We start from the raw sequence: 19,487 nt of genomic DNA, 5'->3' as shown, positions 1-19,487 counted from the left end.
CGAGGAAGGACTTAGCACGACGGAGGATTCCCAGTCGGCGACTGGCTTTTGAGGCGAGGTTGGAAATGTGACTTTCCCAGGAAAGGTCATGGCAGATAGTGAGACCTAGAAGCTTGAAAGAAAAGACTTCTTCCAGAGGATTGTTGAGAAAGTGGATGGGGGGGTTTTGTAAACGGTCCTTTCGAAGAGACATAGTGAGAGTGTGAGATTTGTCTGGATTGAAAGACATGTTCCACGTGTTGGACCAGTTTGTGATTTTATCCAGATCTGCAGTGAGTGAAGAAGCTGCTGCTTGCCGGTTCGTCAAGGAAGATACAAATTATTTTGAAGGCCTTGCTTTCCACGGCATCAGGAAGGGTAAGGTGTGAGGCAGAGGTGCCAACCCAAAGGGGAGAGTAATAGTCCATCAAGCCGTTTCTTATCTGTCCCGTTTTAACTGTTTATTTTCTTACCTGTATGTTACTGTCTTCCTAGTTCAGTTTTGTTTCAAAAATCGTGCCATTTTGTGAGTTTTCGTCGACCTTGTCTTACCGAGTGCTTGAGGACTACCCATCGTTCCCCTCGGTGTACGATCGTGTTTATTTGTATTTTCTCCCCATTACCTTCAACTTCTATCTTCCCCACTTTCCCAACGTCCCCCATCCCTCCCAACTAAACACTTTATGTCTTGTCTTAAAAAATAAAAATAAAAAACCTTCCTCCTTGGACACTTACAAGTCTCGATTCTTCTTCTTCTTCTTCTTCCTCCTGCCGGCACACCATCTTAATTCTACCGAGCTGACCTCTCGCCATTACCTTCACGATTTCTTCCGATCTACAACCTTCCATTCCCGAATCTTACCTGTTCTTCAAAAATGCATCAAAAAATAATAATCTTCCTTGCATCCTTTCGATCTCTTCACCTCCTGTAACCACGTGTCTCCCTCTACTCTTCCTGGTACTCTTCATCGACCCAGCAGCTTCACACTGCGTTTACAATCCAAATTCACCACACACTTCCACGATTTTACTTCAACCTTCCCTTTTACGAATGTTACGCAATCCTCATTTAAAATAAATAATTTCACTTTTGACGACACACCTCCCATAGCCAAGTGCTTCTCCCATAACCACGTGATCTGTTTCGACCCCCTGCATTTATCGATCCAATTTCACCATTCACCTCACAATTAATTCTATAACACTTCCATGACCTAATCTGATGAAAACTCTCTCAAACAATAATAATAATAATAATAATAATAATAATAATAATAATAATAATAATAATAATAATAAAAACGATCTCTTAAAATGCTTCAGCTTCCTCTTTCACACGTGTGGTACTATTTCCTGTATCATAATGCACACTTCTATTTAAACAGATTGCTCTCACTTTGACCTTTCCTTCACACCTTGCCTAAAAAATCCAACTGTTACAGCATTTCTTCTGTCCATTCTCTGAATTCGCCTTCATTGCATCCATCAAGAATTGTGTTAAATCGAATCTCTGACCTAAACTTTTAAAACCCCAGTTTGCTATGAATGTTCCCTCTCCATCAACCATTCTTTTTTTCAATTTCAGTGCCAACTCACCCTCTCCCCCCCCCCCCTCACCCCTCACTCTCAAAGCAACCATCACACTCTTCTCCTTCCAAGCGTCCCTCAAAAACTCCCCCTCACCTTTCTCCAACCATTCATCCCCCTCACTCATCCTTCTTAAAGTTGCCCCCCTCTTATCCACAAAGCTGCCTCCTTCCACTGCCCTCTCACCTCCATCTCTTCACTCCACTTCCTCAAATCCTCAAATGCCTTCTGCCTCCTCTCTTGTCTTCCCCTCCCCTCTCGTCCACCCCCCCAGCACCACAGAGCCTTTTCTCCTTCTCATCCGGCCCCTCCCCTCGCTATTCTGCAATCCCCCACACTCTTTCAACAACCCTCCTTCCCTCCCCCCTCCCCTCCCACCCCCTGCACCCAAAGCCTCCTCACCTCCCTCTTCATTAACAGTGTGGACCTCAAATATCCGGGGACTTCGCTCAAACCTTTCAGATCTTTCCATTCAGGTTGCCACTGACAACCCAGACATAATCTGCCTTACAGAAACTTTCCTCCCCCAAGACATGTCTGACTCCCAAGTATCTCTCTCTGGTTACTCCCTCCTCCGGTATGACAGACCTGAGCCTCGTCCTGGTGGAGGAGATGCTCTGTTCATCAAAGACTGTATTCCTCACTCTCCATGCACTGCCCTCACTCCCCCACACCCCCAGGAATACCTCTGGCTTCGGCTTCCCCTCCACTACCACCTCATGTTTATATGTGTAATGTACCGTCCACCAAACAGTGATGACTCCAACTACACCTCACTATCCGAAAACATGGACCAACTTCTATCTTCTCATCCAAACTCTCTCTTCCTCATATGTGGGGACATCAATTGTCATCATGCCAGTTGGCTAGGTTTGGGTACCTCTCTCACCTGTCATGGCACTTCAGCAAAATCTTTCTGCGACTCAATCGGTCAACTTCCTGACCCAGATCTCAACCAATGGTAGTTCATCTCTTCTGGATCTGATTTTGACAAATTTCCCTGAAAATATCTGCTGCTCTTCCTTCGCTCCAATCAGTTCTTCTGACCACGTCCTTGTCAAAGTGGACATCTCTCTGGCTATTATCAGAGAACCACCTCACCGCCGTCGAGTGTGACATTTCACTCAAGCCAACTGGCAGGGTCTCCAAGCAGCCATCAAACTTAAAGACTGGTCTCCTATCGCTACTTTCTCCAACATCAACTCATCCTGGGAATTCTTTCAAAGAAACTTGCTCTCCCTCATGCACAGATTTATCCCCTCTCATCTTCAGTTGTCCTACCATATCTCCCGCCATTGGTTCACTGAAGCTTGTAGCGAGGCAGTTGTCCTGAAACAACTTGCCTTTGCCTCATGGAAAGCAAACCCAACTGAGGGTCATCTCAGTTCCCTCCATAAAGCTCGGAACAAGTGGGTACATACCCTCAGGAGAGCCAGAAAACAACATCTTTCTAAGCTCAAGTCTGAACTTTCAAACCTCTCTCCCTCCTCAAAATCTGGTGGCATCTAATCAAATCTGTTTCTGGTGTATGTTCCCCCTCCATCCCTCCCTTACCTCAAATGGCCGCACTGCTGATACCGTACGTGAAAAAGCTGAATGCCTAAACTCGGTGTTTGCAGATAAATCGTGTCCAAAACCCATCACTTTCTCTACCCACCTTACCCAGTCGCACCTAACTGTCCCTGGACTCTGTGTCCTTTACCCCTGACAAAGTGGAGAGCTTGCTGTCAAACCTCGACTCAAATTCTGCAACCGGTCCAGACAGCATCAGCCCACGTGTCCTAAAAACCTGCTCCTCTGCTCTTGCTCACCCTCTCTCTGTTCTATTCACCCTCTCATTTGCTCAAGGTCATCTGCCATCTGCCATCTGCTTGGAAATCTGCAAACATTACTGCCCTGCATAAAAAAGGTGCAAAAACAGATCCCTGCAACTACAAACCAATCATCAGCAAGGTTATGGAATTCATCAACGCTTCAGACATTAAATCCTTACTATTCTCCAATGGCTCGATTTCCGATCATCAATTTGGTTTCAGACCAGGTCACTCTACCCTGGATATTGTTGAGGTTTCCCGCCGGCGAGTCGCCACGAGCATGACCCTCGATGAAGCAGTGGGGCCGTCTCGGTTTGATCGCCCGGAAATTACAGATCGCCGGCCTGGGTAAGCTCGGGTTGACGGGTCCTGGTAGTTTTAGGACCGAAATACGAGAATGGGGAGATCACGTGGGGTAGGGTTAATTGCCAACTTCAACTTAGCTAAGTACCCACGTGATCCAGCTACCGGGGTACTTCACCCTCTGCGGAACTCATACGGAAGCGAGCCGCTTAAGTTGTCCGTCCCGTGTGCGTAGCCGAGCGGTGGTATCGCCGAATTCCGCCGGCCCAATTATTTTGGGACCCTGTCAATGGTCGACTAATCCCTCACACGCACGACATGCTCAGCCAATGAAGGAAACGACATGACGAGCTGAGTACATTTAACAATTGTGGCTTTTATTGCAAATGATGGGGGATTGTTAGGGAGCACGCAAGGGAAGATTGATACCGAATAAAAAAGCAAGGCAAATAATATACAGCACAGGCACTGCCGTACTCACCAGGGGCGCTGCGGTCAAAATAGTGACGTCAAGACGCCATTGCAAAATGTGACCATGTTTTTTACGTTGCGTTTTATTATATATTTACAAATTGGCGGCAATGCAAAGAAATAGCGTATAACATGTTAAAAAAAATAATATGATGCGATTCCGAATTATTTTCAACCATCACTGTGTCACTCTGAAGTCGATTTGCATATTTCCAAGATGGCGGGGCACCCTCACGAAAATGTGGTAAGCAGAAGTTGTCAATATATTGCATATTCCTTGAAAGCAGCACGTAAAAGATAAAGACTAGCATAAAAGTGAATACTCACTGGTCATTTTGATATATGGTTTATAGGGGGAGGGTCAGGTCCAAGGGGAGAAAATTGCGGTCCAAAATCGCATCTTTATTTAGGCGCGAAAAAAATCCGGAAATTGACCCATTCATTAAGAACAAGATGGACGCGCACCTGTTTATCTTCGTTATTTGTATTGTTGACAATTTTCCCTGCATGATGATATATGCTTGTACATAATTATATGAGTTTTTTTGGTTTTGAATTTTGTTTTGAACCATACTTACGCAAAATCTTAATAATAACTGGCAATAAGTTCACGCTATCTGCGCTTTGACCGTGAAAAATTATGTCAAGGCCATGCCAAGGTCATTTGCTTCTCTTTATTGGTATAGATTGTAATATTGGAAGCATGATGATATATGGTTTTATATATTTTTATGAGTTATACACACTTGATTAGCATTTTAGCTAAATATTATTACGTACTATCCATACAATGTAAATTTAACGATATCTGCGCTTTAACCTTGAGACATTATGTAAAGGTCATGCCAAGGTTATTTGATTCTCTTTATTTGGATTGTTCACAATATTACAAGCATGGTGATATGTGGTTTTACATGTTTTTTATGAGTAATAAAGGTGTTTTATTGGCATTTTATCTTACGTTATACCATTTTTCGCATTATTACGTAATATCCGTACATTTCTGATTTCACGATATCCGTGCTTTGACCTTGAGAAATAAGGTCAAGGTCATTTATTTATCTTCAGTTGTATTGCTTACAATATTTCCTCAATGCTGATATATGGTTTTATATGTCTTTTTCCAGTAATAAAGCACGTTATTGACATTGTATCTATTTTTGTGTTATTTTTACACAATTTCCTAATGGGTATTGGACACAACTCGTTACATAATAAATGTATTACATATTGTCCCCAAATACAGCCGATATTGAAAATTCAAAACTTGAATATCTCGAAAAATATTCAGTCATTTTCAAAAATTCCAAAAGCTGAGTTCATATTAATCAATGCTATTAGAAAAATAACATAAAATAAATATAAATAGGGTTTTGAAATTTTAATGGTAGTGCCTACTTATTAGACGGGGCCCACACACAGACACACACACGCACACACACACGCAGACACGCACGCGCAGACACGCAGACACGCACTCGCAGACACGCACGCGCAGACACGCACACTCGCAGACACGCACTCGCGCAGACACGCACGCGCAGACACGCACGCGCAGACACGCACGCGCAGACACGCACGCGCAGACACACACACACACGCACGCGCAGACACACACACACACACGCACAGACACACACACACACACACGCACAGACACACACACACACACACACACACGCGCAGACACACACACGCGCAGACACACACACGCGCAGACACACACACGCGCAGACACACACACGCGCAGACACACACACGCGCAGACACACGCACGCACGCAAACACACGCACGCACGCAAACACACGCACGCACGCAAACACACGCACGCACGCAAACACACGCACGCACGCAAACACACGCACGCACGCACGCAAACACACGCACGCACGCAAACACACGCACGCAAACACACGCACGCACGCAAACACACGCACGCACGCAAACACACGCACGCACACGCAGACACACACGCACGCACGCGCAGACACACACAGACAGACCCAGACATAAATGGACCCCCTGGGTCTATAATGGAACCTCCAGCCCGGAGGACAGTCGGGCTGAGGGTCAGGATAACTGACCTGGCCACGAGCGCGCAGCTGGACGTCCCCTTGTCGTGAGACTGGTGTCGCCGTCCCAGTCAGGCGGGAGGCGACGACGCGAAGCTCTGGGGCCGGGACGAGGTCGCCCCAGAAGCCAAGGTGATGAGCCGGGCAGAGAAGAAAAACGGGAGAAACAAGCAGGGAACGAACGACGACGAAATCTCAGAACAGCGCTTTTTGTGTCCGCTCTATTGAAATCCTCATCCGTAGGAAAAACCCAGCCGACTCAGGAACAACCTTCCCCTCCTCAGAACACACCTTATCTCCCTCCTCCCGCTCAACGAACCTTCGCTCCTCCCCACTCGCCCTCCCATTGGACCGAAGGCCTCATGTGACTCCTTGTCGGCGCCCGATTGGACAGGCGCGCGGTGGGCGGGGCACTCCCTCCCTTGGGCGGAGTCTCCAGCGGGGGCGTTCATGGCTCCTCAGACCGCGTGGTGACAGGAGTGAAGCGAAGGCGAGGGCGATGCGGTGCGGTCGGCGGTGGAGTCGATGATGTAGTTGGTGGTGTAAAAAGATTCTAAAAGAAAATCTAACAATTAAAACAACTTCACAACGCAGGAACATTTAATTACCCATTAGACCAGGGTCGGGACCCTAACTGGCAACATGTACTTACCGATATAACTGAGCTAAAGGACCTGAATGTTGAGTGCGATAGCTTTCCAAATCCACAATACAATGTTGCTTCTGCTCTCCCATCAATGGATGGAGGTCCTCAATGCCAGACAGGAAATCAGAGCATTATCCCTGGACGTATAACATATGCGAACGTGCTTTTGACAGTCTGGCACCCTGCCCTACTCACCAAACTCTCTTCCTACGGTATCCAACCCCATCTCCACTCATGGCTCGCAGACTTCTTCTCCTGTCGCAGTCAACGTGTGGCCCTAAATGGAGTTCTTTCATCCCCTCTTCCTATCCAGGCTGGAGTTCCTCAAGGTAGCGTTCTGGGCCCTGTTCTTTTTCTGGTTTTCATCAATGATGTCTCCGAATCTCTGGAAAATCCTCTTTATCTCTTTGCTGATGACTCCACCCTCTGCCGTACCATCTGTCATCCCTCAGACCGGCAAGCAGCAGCTTCTTCGCTCACTGCAGATCTGGATAAAATCACAAACTGGTCCAACACGTGGAACATGTCTTTCAATTCGGACAAATCTCACACTCTCACTATGTCTCTTCGAAAGGACCGTTTAGAAAAAAAACCCCCCATCCACTTTCTCAACAATCCTCTGGAAGAAGTCCTTTCTTTCAAGCTTCTGGGTCTCACTATCTGCCATGACCTTTCCTGGGAAAGCCACATTTCCAACCTCGCCTCAAAAGCCAGTTGCAGACTGGGAATTCTCCGTCGTGCAAAGTCCTTCCTCGGCCCACCTGAGCTCCTGACCACTTACAAAGCTTTTGTCCGTAGCGTGATGGAGTACTGCTCTCCCCTCTGCGCTGGTGCTCCTGCCTCCCACCTTTCTCGGCTTCACGCTGTGGAAACCAAGGCATTTCGGAACATCGGCATCTCCCGCAATGACGCCGAGTCTTTGGGCCTCTCACTCTCTCACCGCAGGCTGGTCAGTGGTCTTTCTGTATTCTACCGTCTCCTCTCCAGCCTCACCCCCCCCTGCTCTCTCTGCGATTTGTCCCCACCACATTTCTGCATGGCGCTCAACGAACGCGAACAACCCCCTTCTGGTAAAAACTATTAAAATCACGAATCACTGCTCACCTTCACTTTTTTCATTCCTCTTTTTTCCACCTTTGGAATAAACTCTCTCACTCTATTCAATCCCTTTCTTCCCTCCAGGCCTTCAAAACAGCTGTTCACCACCACCTCTTATCACCCCCCATCCAAATCCTCGATCTTTTCTACCCCCGATAATCCACCCAAGCCCACCTCCTTCAAATTCCCTGCTTTCCTTCCTGAAAGTCCCCATAATGTCCATCTTGTATTCCCCATGTTCCCCGCCCCATCCCTCTCCCTTCCACAGATCTCCTAATGTTCCCCACTGTTTTGTCCTTCCCACTCCCGCCCCTCTTGTCTCATGCCCCCCTTGCTGTGATTTGTGTGTTCTCTCTCATACGAGCCTCGACAAGGTATACAAAAAAATGCACTCTGTTCTTTTCATGAGCCTGGTGTGGCTCAGTGGTTTAGGCGGTGGCTTGGGATCCTCGGGGTCCTGAGTTCGAGCCCCGCTGGCCACTGCTTTAGCATCGGGGGGTTGACTCAGCCTGTCATCCTTCCGAAGGTCGGCAAAATGAGTACCACTGTACTGGTAAGGGGGACACGGCATCAGCGGCATAGCCGCGTCCCAACAAAAAAAGAGAGAGCGAGAGAGAAAGAGAGAAAGAGAGAAAGAGAGAAGAGAGAAGAGAGAAGAGAGAAGAGAGAAGAGAGTCCGGCTATAAAAACATTGCCACAAGAAAGGGTACCATGATTGGAGCCTGCAAAAAGCTGACCCCTGCTCAGGGAAAAAGGCTTTAAAATGGTGATGGTGATGATGATGATGATGATGATGATGATGATGATGATGATGATGATGATGATGATGATGACGACTATTGTTTTCATTCACTGGTTGGGAAAACCGGGGTGAAGCAGACGAGCTGAGGAATGATGCTTCATTTGATCATTCTGTAAGCAATTCTAAGGGAGAAAATACCCTTAGACAGAAGCCTGGCTATTATTCTACCATAATACCCTTTGCCTTATCAATGAAGTAAACTATGCAAAATATGTAAATTTTAATTAAGCCTCCTCCTCCAGCATAAGGAGTGGCTTATTGCTGTTGTGGGGTTTGTTTCTACAATTAGCGGCCCAAATTTTTAATGGGACCACAAAGTTTCTTATTCCCCGAAGAGTACTAAACTACCATTCAGGTTTCTCTGCATTTTTTTCTGTCAATTCCCGAGGACTTTCGAAATGAACTTTTGTATTGTCGAAGAATACGCAATTCCTCTTGTACATTTGAACCATTTAATACATGTGCATATGGAGAACCAGAGGAGATTTAATAACACAAGCAGCATGTGTATATCCTCTGATTCTGCTGTACATGGACTTTTTGAGTTCTTATATAATATGCAGAGATAAAGGGGGTAAGTTCATGAAACAATGTTTTGGTCATCCATGAGACAGAATGTTGCCAAGACCGCAGCCCTTTGGGTGCTGTAATAGATCACACATGGCCCCTTGGTAGTGGATACATGGAGGTCAGGAGGTCAGCCCAAATTTTAAGGGCTGGGGATCGATTTTACAATCTGAAGTTGATAAAAGTGCAAAAAGACATCTGCATATCACTTAGACCTGTGTCGGAGTGGTGACCTGTCCAGGATTGTGTCCAATAGTCAAGGAGACTGCTTCGGCAGCACCAACGCTCTGCACAGAGTATGGTCCCAATGAATGGATGGATATCACTTAGACACACCTTCCATTGAAGCTAGACTCCTGTTTCCAACCAGACTTTCAGACGCCAATATAATTGTTCATATATGAGAATCCCTTAGCTAAATAAAATACATGTTTGAGTACGTAGATCGAGAATACATGTATTCGGATGCATTTCCCATTAAAGGGTTATCACAATACATTATGCTATATGCAAAAAACATTGACTTTTTCAAGTTAATTATCAATCAAGTCTAATTGGCAACATTTTATCTGTTTATCACCCTTAAACCCATTATGCTAATTTTGGAGAAATTTGCATCCACAATCCTCCCTTTTTGTCATTTAGACATCACAATCAGTTTCAATTTTACAAATTTGAAAAGGTCACATAGGTAATCCTTGAATGAATATTCCCTATTCCTGGGACATCAACATCCAAGTGCAGACCACCAAGCCCAGCACTCCCCTATGAAAATTCGCCAATAAAGTTTTACACAGCTTGCCGATCCATATTTGCGAGGAGGTGAACAGTGATACAAGGATGGAGCCACTGGACCAGACGGGTGCTTGCGTACCTGGCATTGTACTGGGTATCAGGGCCTCGATCTTCTCCTGCATGGGGTTCTTGATGCCTGGGTGCATACAGTACCTCCAAAGAGGACGGTGTTGTCTCACCGCATTGTTGCACTTCATGATCAGGATCAGTTTTTTTTTTTCTTTCTTTCGTCATTAATTGATGACAATAACTTGGATATTTTAGAAAGTTCATGGCATTTCTCCAACGAAGAAGAAAAGGCCACCACAAGCATTTCCCTTCTGAAATCCAACGCCACTTTGCAGAGTTGAGTGTCTCGCCAAGTTTCCTTTCCCCCACCACAATCTTACACTCCTGCCAAGCTTACCAAATTGTCGAAGAATACTCAATTCCTCTTGCACATTTGAACCATTTAATACATATACATGTGGAGAACCAGAGCAGATTCAACAACACAAGCAAGCAACACACTCATATCCTCTGATTCTGCCATACACGGACTTTTTGAATTCTTATATTATATGCAGGATAAAGGGGGGGGGGTGTAAGATCATGAAACAATGTTTTGGTCATAACAATAACAGCCCTCTTTGGTGCTGGAATAGATCACACATGGCCCCTTGGTTGTGGTTATCCGGAGGTCAGGAGGTCAGCCCGAATTGAAAGGACTGGGAAACGATTTTACAACCTGAAGTTGATAAAAGTGCAAAAAGACATCTGGATATCACTTAAACATACATTCCATTGAATCTCGACTCCTGTTTCCAACCAGACTTTCAGACGCCAATATAATTGATATTATATTTGAGAATCCCTTCGCTAAATAAAATACGTTTGAGTACATAAATGCAGAATACATGTTGTATTTGGATACATTTCCCATTGAAGGATTATAACAATACATTGTGCTATATGCGAACAACATTTACTTTTTCAAGTTCATTATCGATAAAGTTTAATTGGAAACATTTTATCTTTTTATCACCCTTAAACCCATTATGCTAATTTTGGAGAAATTTGTCCGATCAGAACAAAATTGTCCTCCCTAGATAGCCAAGAGCAAGGCACATTTAAGCTTAATTTACATCACCAGCAAAGTACCTGCCCGATTGACGATCTTGTTCCAAGCATGCAACACGTTCTTCTGATGCATACCTTTATTTGGGTGGTGTTTTGGCAACTGACAGCTCTGTATTGGCAAAAAAAACCCCAAAACCCTGGGTTACGTAAATGAAGGAAAAAACATACCTTCTCCTAATAATTCAAAACACCTCACTTCACTGGAAAATGTGGGGACAAGAATACTCCACTGTAAATGGTGGAGACTTGTAATATCCTCCCCCAGCTAGAGGTGGCGCGACAAGATACACATTCACATGGAGAATTTGCGTCCCCCCCCCCCCATTTACACATACCCCACCACCAAGACCGCCGACAAAGATAAAAACACCCCTATACATTAATTGGGGTCGTGCTGATCTTATGTGGCAAGTCTGGGTGTTATCAGCCCAAAACTGTAGGAGGAATAGCACGACAAACAAACAAACACACAAACACTGGTCCACGAATTATACCAAGGATACCCCCTCTGGATTAAAGGGCAGGGTCTTACACCCCAAGGTGTACTAAACCACCATTTAGGTTTTTCTCCTGTGTTTCTGCCAATGTCTGAGCTGTACCTTGGATCCGGCTGGGACTTTTGTATTGAAATTTTGCATCAACAATGGGAATAAAAAAAAGTATGCAGGTTGACATATTTTTGACCTTTACCTAATTTGAAGGTCATGACCCAATTATATACTTTTTTTTAACCAAAACTCGACTAAGCTTTGTCTGATCAGAACAAAATTGCCCTCCCGAGATAGATAGCATAGGGCAAGTCATATGTATGCTTAATTTAAATTGTACTCCTCCGGGTTAAAGGCAAATGTCAAATGGTGGCTTGAAAAAAATAATGCATTTTTTGTAATTGTTCAATGTTGCCAATGTGGAATTTCAAAGACCTCTTGACCTTCCAATATGTTTTTGCATCATAACAGTGAACCTGCGCTGAAGTAGTGCACGTGATATTTAATTTGTGGGGGTTTTTTTTCCCCTGACCTACCTCGATTGGACTTAGGTCAGGGCTCTTTGTATAGCATTGATTGTGTTTTTCGGGTCGTTGTCACGCTGAAAGGTGAACTTCAGTCCCAATTTCAGCTTTCTTGCAGAGGGAAGCAGGTTTTCCTCGAGGATTTTTCTGTATTTGGCTCCATCCATTTTCCCTTCTATCCCGACAAGTGCTCCAGTCCAGTCCCTGCTGCTGAGAAACATCTCCAAAAACATGATGCCTCCACCACCATGCGTCACAGTAGGTAGGGATGGTGTTCTTTGGGTGATGTGCTGTGTTGGGTTTGCATCAAACATAACGATTTGCATTTAGGTTGTGGGTTACGATGTGTAAATAAAGGTGGAAAAGTCTGATTTAATGCAATTTAATTCCAGGCTATAAGGCAATAAGAGGTGAAAATTTTAAAGGGGGTGTCGACTGTCTATAGGCACTGTAACTCCTGGTTGTGATGGTCTGCTTTTAGCTTGGACAAGTGGGGAAAAGTGCACCACCAATGGTCCATTTTCCCCTGGCATACACAAACAATGGCATGGTACTATCAAGAAATAGACATGTGCAATAAATAGTCAAGAGAAGGTCGAAATTATTTGAGATGTTTATTTAACAATTCTGGATGATCCAGGTGTTTGACGGAATAATTTTTCAAGTCTTATCACAATATTGATGAACGACGCGCTGCTCTGGCACATGCTCCCATACCTGACCTGATAAACAGTTAAAAAAAACAAAACAAATAAGATGATAATGAATAAAAAACAAAACTAATGATAGCCCTACGTCAACAACAAAGATCACGGGTGAAGGCAACTCATGCCTCTCAATTTGTAGCGAAACCATTGCCCCCATTTTGTATCTTATGAATAAAGGTCCTCTGGAATTTGAGACCAGACTAATGATAGTAGTCAAAAGGAATTTTTTGGTTGTGCATGACTTGTGCAAGTAACAAATCAACAAATTAATTACTCTTGTTGCTCCAATCTGTTACAGTTTTAGTACTCACCTTCGATCAGACCTTGAGAAATTCACTTTTTCACATTTCTGTAGAAGACAAAGACTGAAGGCAGACCCCATGTGCAGAAATAAATTATGGGTAACAGAGTTGTACTTTTGTTCAAGTGGAATACACCACAGCACCACAGCACCATAGGCTGCAGAGGCAGTGGTCCCCTTTAAGCCCAGTGGTCCACTTTATGCCCGCTGGTCCACTTTAACCCCATCCATCCATCCATTGGGACCATACTCTGTGCAGCGCGTTGGTGCTGTCTAAGCAGTCTCCTTGGCTATTGGGCACAATCCTGGACGGGTCGCCACTCTGCCACAGTATACCAGCATACTGGCACTCATTTTGCCGACCTCGGAAGGATGACAGGTCGAGTTAACCCCACCTTCTATTAATTCAACAGCTGAGCGGGGTTTGAACTCAGGACCTGAAGATCCCAAGCACACCACCCTAACCATTAAGCCAACACCAGGCAATACTTTAACCCCGGTAGTCCACTTTATGCCAGGTTTTGCTCAATTAATGACTCAGATGGATATTGTCATCTTTCTTCCCATCCACAGATGCTGTGCTCCTGACAGTTTATTCCCACTCCATCGGGATTCGACTCAGACTAGGCAGAGCAAGAAGGGATCACGTTTCCAACTTACACAACCTGCTGCCCCCAAAATTCACTGGGTAAGCATTGAAAATGCAAACATCTCAGCATTGGGTTGCAATCCTAAACTTCACCGAGCACGTCGAAGAGTAGGCGAGCGATCGCCAGAATCCTGGCCAAATTCCAAACCCACAGAGTGCATTGCATCGGTGTACAGCCGCAGCCTCAACCAATGATGCTACCCCACGGCCTTGTGTTGCATATGAAAGAAGGCTGAGCATGTCAGCTGCAATGACAGCTGCAACTTCCTCTCTTCCCTATATAAGGGGTGAGACCGAATGGTACCATGCTTCTTCCCTGCCTTGAACAGTCATCGTGCAAGGACAGCAACTGCCGAAAAAGATTTGAATTAACAATAAGTCACGGAATCGACCTCATGGGATAGGGATTGAGCAGGTGTCATTCTTGGTATCCAGGTGTCCACTGTTTCACACAGCATGTGCACACAGTTCACCATATTATCAGCAAGTGCACACATCTCACAAAAAACACAGAGATGTAATTGTGGTAGAGTCCACTGAGAGCAAAAAATTCAGCCAGGGATGATCTGGTAACTCGGCTGTTGCTCACAAAACAAAGGGATAATGTAGATTTGAGCTTTTTTTTTTAGATTTCCATTTAATCCTGCAATGTAAGCTTGATCACACTGATGCTCAACTTGGCATTTAGGCCTTCAGGCCTGTTTCATTTTTGTTTTTACGGTGGTGGGCTTGGGATCCTCGGATCCTGAGCTCAAATCCCACTCAGCTGGTGAATTAATACCAGGTGGGGTTGACTCTGCCTGTCATCCTTCCGAGGTTGGCAAAATGAGTGCCAGCTTGCTGGTATCCTATGTCGGAGTGGCGACCCATCCAGTAAATATTGTACCCAATAGCCAAGGAGACTTCTTAGGCAGCACCAACGCTCTACACAGTGTATGGTCCCAATGGGATGGATGGATTTTTGTTTGAAGCTAATCCTTCAACCCCACATAACCATTATTTTTCAGTCAAGACTTGTTTTTGATGTTTGTTCAACAAGCCTTGGAGAAGAGATGGAGCTTGAAAAAGGATGCGTGAAGCACCATTGCAAGGTACTGCAGAATAATATCGAAGGTACAGATTTACCAAGCCTCCTGGGCTACCAGGAGTCTAATGGTATGTGTACTCACCTCTGAGCTGTCTTGCTTGGATTTGAATATCTGCCTAGCTATAAACTGTCATCTTGGTGTTTCACAGGCTGGGAGATTCATCATTGTGTGCACCGTCACTTGGAAGGATGTTAAACTTGGTGTCCCATCTGCCAGCATTGGTTGGTGGACGTTAAAAGTTCCCACTATATCTTTTGCGAAGAGTAAGGAAAGTATCTCTGGGCACCTTGGTCAAATTCCAAATTTCTGCTCAAACCAATAGGGGACACTGCTACAGTACAGCAGCATTGCCGTGCCCCTGCGAGAACTGATGCTAACCTGCCACCACCTGATGCATACGAATAACGAGGATGACATTCGATTCGATCTACACTACAGCGCTGAGGCCGCTGCGCAATCCTCAATGCAGGTCTCATGGGTCTGCTCCAAGATGGTGGGGAAACATTGATACTGTGTTTGTGTATTTCCAGTTGCAAAAATTTCTGGTCAGGAAGGAAGAGTTTTTGGCTAAGCTGCCATCATGGCTGAGAGATGTGATTGGTACAGAGTCGATGAAGGTTAAATTACCTCGTCATACCACAACACTTGCCTCCAGTCATCTAAACGTATTTGTCCACCTTATGCTTTTCATTTTTCAACAGGTGTACTTTTCATTGATATGCAAAACCAGCAATTTATATGCAATAGTCTTTGATCACGGTCATCTACATGTTGAAAGTTTCCTCGATCCGTGAAGGCGGAGATGGATGCTAACTTGTTGCTCCAAACGTGTCTTGTTATTTGAACTACTCTTTGATGGGAGCCAAACCTGACAAGCTCTCATACTCTTGGGAACCACTTTCCTTCATTAACTGCCATTGCAGAAGCACTCAATTCATGACGTCCTGGAGCAGCATAAAGTACCTAACAGATGGTGTGCTTCAAAAAATGGCAGAATTTTGACCTCTTCCAAACACCTGCCCCATTTTTTGTTTTCATCACAGACTCATTTTCCCTCCTGTTCCCTTTTGTCCCTCCTTTCTTGTTAATATAGAATACTTTTCCCTCTCTTTACCCAATCTTTTCATTTTATTTGTACTAGTACGGGCCCGTAGGTGCGTGCCCGTAGGTGAGTGCCAGTATGTGCAGCCCTTTCTCGCCCCCTCTCTCTTGCCCGCTCTCTCTCGCCCCCTCTCTCTCACCCCCTCTCTCACCCCCTTTCTCTCACCCCCCTCTCTCCCTTCCCTCTCTCGCCCCTCCTCTCTCACCCCTCTCTCTGTAAATGTATTCACAAATGTTTACCAAGCACAACAATTAATTCAAACCTTTGGAAAAAAAAACAGCTTTCAAACCCTTGGGAAACAGCTGTTTCCCTTGGGAAAATTCAAACCTTTGGATTAATTAATAATTTGAACAACTAATTCGAACCTTGGGAAAAAAGAGCTTTCAAACCTTGGGAAACACTTGGGAAACAGCTGAAACGGATAAAGAATATCAAACCTTGAAAAGGCACATACTCAGGTCCCCAGCATCGATTGTGACGTCATACTAAACGAAGAAGAAGAATTGTGACGCCAATCGTGCCAAAAAAAAAAAGATTCATTGTGACGTCATTCGTGACGTCATAGCACCGTGTCCTGTCATTGGTCAACAGATAAATGGCCGTAACTTGGGAACCGCTCGTACGATTGATATCAAACCTTGAAAAGGCACATCCGCGGGGCCCCGGCAATATTCCTGGCAAGTTTCAATCAGATCGGACCGGCGGTCGTCGAGAAACGGCGGTCGCAGACAAACAGACAAACAGACGGACAGACAGATAGAGAGACACACACACACACACACACAGATTGCTGGAATTATAGATAGATGACTGAGGCTCAGGAATGAGTTTAAACACACAGTGCCTTCAGAAAGTATTCACTCCCCTTGAATTTTTCACATTTTGTTGTTACAGCCTGAATTTAAAATTATTTAAATTGAGATTTTTTTTGTCACTGATCTGCACAAAATACCCCAAAATGACAAAGTGAAAACATGTTTTTATAGATTTTTACAAATTAATTAAAAATGAAATACAGCAAGATCTAATTTAAGGTGTGCAAACTCAAGGTGTGCTGTCATGTCCCTTTTTGTCAGGAGTGGCTTTTGTCTGGACACTGTCCAATGAAGCCTACATTTGAGAAATGCTGCAGAGACTGTAAATCCTTCTGACAGGTTCTCCCATCTCAGCCAAGAAACTCTGTAGTTCTGTGAGAGTGGTCATTTGGTTCGTGGTCACCTCTCTGATTAAGGTCCTTCTTGCCCAGTTGCTCAGTTTGGTCAGACGGCCAGCTCGAGGAAGACTCTGTGGGGTTCCATATCCTAATGATGAAGCTCACTGTGCTCTTGTGAACTTTCAACACTCTATAAATCGTTTTATACCCTTTCCCAGATCTATACCTCCTCACAATTCTATCTCGGAGTTCTATGGACAGTTCCTTGGAATCCATGGTGGAGTTTCTGCTCTGACATGCACTGTCAACTGTAGGACCATATATAGAAAGGTGTGTTTCTTTCTAAACCATGTCCAATCAATTGAATTGGCTTCAGGTAGACTCCAATCAAATTGTTGAGTCATCTCAAAGATGATCAAAGGAAAATGAATGCATCTGAGCTCAATTTGGAGTGTTATAGGAAAGGGGGTTGAATACTTATTGACACAAAACATTTCAGCTTTTCGTTTTTAATTAATTTGTAAAATTTTCTTCCAAAAAAAAAAAATCTCAATTTAATCCATTTTTAAATTCGGGCTGTAACACAACATAATGTGAAAAAGTCATGGGGGGGGGGGGTTTGCATACTTTCTGAAGGCACTGTACATATATAATATGCTTGTATTGGCCTATCGCATGCATGACAAAAAACATCAGTAAATATCAGTTTACTTTTACATTAATTACAATGACATTAGTAAGGAGACAATGGACATATAATGGACATATCAACAGAGTATATGGGATTTGAACGTGGCTCTCAGCATCATGAGCTTTACAAGTGCTCAGGCAAACCCATTTGAGGCAGATGTCTTGACTTCAATTATCTTCCTCCAAATTAATATTGCCCTCTCCTCTCACTCAAATGCATGATTGCATGTGTATATAATAATCATCTTTATTTCAAAAGCTCCAATGCCTTTGAGTCTCCATTTGTGCTGATATCTTATGCTTGTGCAACTCTCAACTCATTGCAGTGCTGCAGGTATCGCGTGTCACGTCACACGACAAACCTAATTTGGACCTCGAAGTTGGATAATGTTGAAATTGGTCCTAACAAAGTCGCCAGAAAGTATACAGGCCAGAATAATCTTGAACTCAGAACTAGAAAAAAGTTTAAACTTTCTACTTTATGCCTATAGGCCTTTCTTGTGGCTTGCGGCAATTTTACTCGGACTCAGACCCAGTGAAGTTAGGATACAACTGCTACAGGATTTGGGATGTAGCGATTTGCATTTTGGGGAGTATGAGCTGTCGATTGCATTGCTGGTTAAATTGTTAGCAGCTGAGCGATTAAACGGTTTGGTGTAGTTTGTTCAAATCGCCAAGCTCAAGACATCGGTCAAAATGTGATATACTCAAAATAGCAAAAATAGAGAGTGGAGAGAACACCTTACCTCACACGGTCTTGAGAAAAAGGACGTGCGAAGGGTCTTTTGAACTCTTGCTTTGCGTTTCTGATCACGACCTATATTAGCTTTGTTTGTGACCTTTGAATAGCAGGCGCGATGGCAATCACACGAAGCCGATCTGTCAAACGCTACAGTCCAGAGCTGCACCTTCTGCCAACTTTTCTCGGAGAAACCGACGATTTTGGAACAATCTTTAAGAAAAAGAAGCACGAAACAAACAGACATTTTGGATGAAGTTAGCTCTGTGGTTGCATCGCTAGGCGCCGCCAATTTGCCTGAATCTCGTTGTTACACTGCTCTCAGAGCACACAGCAAATAGGATTGGTCAAGACGGCGTACAATTTTGCCAAGTACTGTTAAACTGAAGGTTTTTGTAAGTGCAAACAAGGCAATTTGTGTTCCACAGTGTTCAAATATATGATTGGATTGGAATAAAATAAAAGTTTCAAAGGCTGTATGAAAAAAAACAACAACAAACGATTGAATCGGAAGTTTACGACCATTGACGCAGCGTCTTTTATACCGCCTCATCTAACATGTTACATTAGTTATTCGTACTTCTGGTTTGCGTCCTTTACGACATCCCGAAAAAAAGTAAGTTTCCTGTTTGAAATGATTTTCAATTTTGTTTGACTCCCAGACAGACAGACAAACTGAAACAATTGTCTCACTGTGTGCGTGCGCGCTCGGGACGAGATTCCATACAATCTGCCAAATTCAGAGGCTAAGTACGTGCTAAACTGCAGGTTCATGTTCCGATTCATGTTCCA

General features: G+C 44.3%; 1 protein-coding gene across 1 annotated transcript in view; it reads right to left on the bottom strand.

The window, feature by feature from the left end:
* The window catches only part of LOC147013841 (interleukin-17 receptor A-like), a 60,017-nt gene extending 53,499 nt beyond the window's left edge, over positions 1–6,518 (bottom strand). Inside the window, exon 1 of the mRNA XM_085851108.1 lies at positions 6,240–6,518. The gene's annotated coding sequence lies outside the window, so the exon portion shown is untranslated. The remainder of the gene's footprint in view (positions 1–6,239) is intronic.
* Between the last annotated feature and the right edge of the window lie 12,969 nt (positions 6,519–19,487).

This window comes from Eptatretus burgeri, chromosome 13, assembly GCF_056783735.1.
Source record: "Eptatretus burgeri isolate ZD-2024b chromosome 13, Ebu_testis_v1, whole genome shotgun sequence".
NCBI lineage: Eukaryota > Metazoa > Chordata > Myxini > Myxiniformes > Myxinidae > Eptatretus > Eptatretus burgeri.
Note: the sequence above shows the minus strand (reverse complement) of the source record. Positions and strands in the feature narration are given on the sequence as shown.